Raw genomic sequence first — 1,884 nt, 5'->3', positions numbered from 1 at the left:
CTAATTGCAAAACCATATTGGTACGTTTGATGTCTTCTTCTAAGCCTAACTTATTAAAAATAGATAATGGCATCAAGTTAATGCTTGCTCCTAAATCACAGAGACAACTGGGAAATTCAATATCTCCCAATTTACACGGAATGGTAAAACATCCGGGATCCTTGAGTTTTGTGGGCAAATTACTTGACACAATTGAACTACAATCTTCAGTTAGCGAAATGGATGAAATTCCTTCCCAACTGATTTTCTTCGAAATTAAATCTTTGAGGAATTTACCATAATTGGGAATTTGTGTAATCGCATCCATAAATGTTAAATTAATATGCAAATTCTTAAGTTTGTCTAAAAATGTTAAAAGTTGTTTGTCATAGTCCTTATTGCGGACTTTGTGTGGAAAAGGTGGTTTGGGTACAAAAGTTTTTGTACTAGAGTCAATTGGTGCATTTTTTTGTTTTAATGTATCTTCTTTGGGCTTTGATAAATCAGTTCCAGGTAAAGTTGAATTTCCGGGCATTTCCGGGCCTGAGTAATTTTTCCCTGAACGAAGAGTGATAGCCTTAACATGCTCTTTCGGATTTTCTTCCGTATGGCTTGGAAGACTTCCCTCTTTGCGGAATGGAATTGATTTAGCGAGTTGTCCAATTTGAATCTCCAAATTATGGATGCTGGATGATTGGTTTTTAATAAGCTGATCGAATTTATTCTCGATCCGTTTAAAACCATCGTCGTGATTACTTATTTTTCCGCTCATAGCATCAATAAATTTGTCAATTTTAGAAGATAAAGTGCTAATCGTGTCTCTGGATTGATTTTGATAGTTAGCAGTACGATTTTGATTAGTAGTAGCATTATTATTATTATTATCTCTCCAGTTAAAGTTAGGATGATTTCTCCATCTAGGATTATATGTATTGGAATAAGGGTTATTATTTTGGTTTTGCCCTTGGACAAAATTTACCTGTTCAATTTCACTCATACCTTCGTAATCCACATCTGTTTGGATTGGCGTACCATTAGAATCACACGGTGCCATAAACCTATCAATTTTGTTTCGATAAGGCAGAAAATTGGGCTTGCAACATCGCTACTGGATCAAGATTCACTATACCTTTAACTGATGATGTAGTTGAGGATGATGGTTTCGCTGATGGTACGTGTCCACGTTCCGCGGGCCACATACTGCTGTTGATTGCCATTTCCTCCAAAAGTTCTCTTACTTGGGCAGATGTTTTCTTCATGAATAAACCTCCAGACATAGCGTCCAATGAACCTCTAGTTGTAGGATTTAGTCAATTATAAAACGTTTGCATTAAAAGTTCAGCGGGCAATTGGTGGTGTGGGCATAAACGTTGAAGTTCTTTAAAACGTTCCCAAGCCTCATAAAGAGTTTCATTATCATTTTGAGAAAAAGATGTTAACTCTTTAATGACTCTTGCGGTTTTTGCTAAAGGAAAATTTTTTGATAAAAATGCTTGGGCTAATTGCTCCCAAGTCTCAATTGATGCGGCTGGCATAGAAGTTAACCATTCTTTGGCTCGATCCTTCAAAGTAAAAGGAAAAAGGCGAAGTTTGATTGCTTTTGCAGTTACATCCGTAATTTTAAAAGTGTCACAAATTTCTAAGAAATTTGTCAAATGGGTATTAGGATTTTCGTTAGGTAACCCGTAAAACGTTACATTATTTTGCAACATATTAAGCAACGCAGGCTTAATTTCAAAATGATGTGCATTAATTTGGGGTCTAACTATACTGTTTGTTACACCGGCCACTCCTGGCCTAGCGTAATCCATAAGTGTGGCCATAACTTCTGGCTCGGTAATTTTAGTTTTTATTGGGGTTTTGTTTTTCTTTTTCTTTTCTTTCTTGTTCTTTTTAAGAGTTCTT

At 35.9% G+C, this 1,884-nt stretch overlaps 1 non-coding gene across 1 annotated transcript; it reads left to right on the top strand.

Annotated features, from left to right (window-relative positions):
• Positions 1 to 1,326: 1,326 nt before the first annotated feature.
• Positions 1,327 to 1,433, top strand: LOC136231490 (small nucleolar RNA R71). Its single transcript, XR_010689869.1, has one exon. It is a non-coding gene; the product is annotated as a small nucleolar RNA R71 (small nucleolar RNA).
• The last annotated feature ends 451 nt before the right edge of the window (positions 1,434 to 1,884 follow it).

The sequence above is a fragment of the Euphorbia lathyris genome, chromosome 5 (assembly GCF_963576675.1).
Source record: "Euphorbia lathyris chromosome 5, ddEupLath1.1, whole genome shotgun sequence".
Classification (NCBI taxonomy): domain Eukaryota; kingdom Viridiplantae; phylum Streptophyta; class Magnoliopsida; order Malpighiales; family Euphorbiaceae; genus Euphorbia; species Euphorbia lathyris.
Note: the sequence above shows the minus strand (reverse complement) of the source record. Positions and strands in the feature narration are given on the sequence as shown.